The sequence below is a fragment of the Propithecus coquereli genome, unplaced genomic scaffold (genome assembly GCF_000956105.1).
Source record: "Propithecus coquereli isolate 6110/MARCELLA unplaced genomic scaffold, Pcoq_1.0 Scaffold552, whole genome shotgun sequence".
Classification (NCBI taxonomy): Eukaryota; Metazoa; Chordata; class Mammalia; order Primates; family Indriidae; genus Propithecus; species Propithecus coquereli.
The window spans coordinates 6,093-6,733 of NW_012151419.1; positions in this window are offsets into that span (position 1 = coordinate 6,093).

Here is a 641-nt window from a genome sequence, read left to right on the forward strand (position 1 = left end):
TCTGGCCTCTCTCCCTGGGACTAGGACTTGGGATTTATGGATGCTGGTCTGTCTGTGCAGGAGAGGTGCTCCAAGGGTGTGTAGGCTCAGGAGCTGCAACTGGGAGAGATGGGGCTGCAAGTAGGGAGAGAAGCGGAGATGGGAGAGCAATTCAGGGGGACAGGGAGAGAGGGAGAGGGAAGGAGGCGGAAGGATGGAGTTTCAGGGACAGAGCTGGGAGGGAGTAGAGAGAGAGGATGGAAGAAAGGAGAGAGAAAAACATACACAGGGAGAGACACACACACACAGAGGCAGATGCACGCACACATGCACACACACACAGCCTGACTGGGGCAGGAGGGAGGGGAAGGAAGAGAAATGCTGTCCTGGGTCCTGATCTCTCCCAGTGCCTCCTGGGCTGGCTTCTCTTCCTGTTCTTACTCTCCTGGTCTGTCCCTCCTCTGCCTGCTCTTCACTCCCAGTAGGTCTCTGCTCCTGCCTGGGAGAATCTGCCGTCCGTTCGCACCAGGGGTGGCAAAGACATGGGAGGATCGGGACCTATGGCTGGAGCCTTCATCAGCCCAGGGCCCAGCCCACACCTGGAGCTGCGGGGGGTGCAGGGAACCACAAGCAACTGTTGCTCTCAGGGCCCAGAGGAAGCC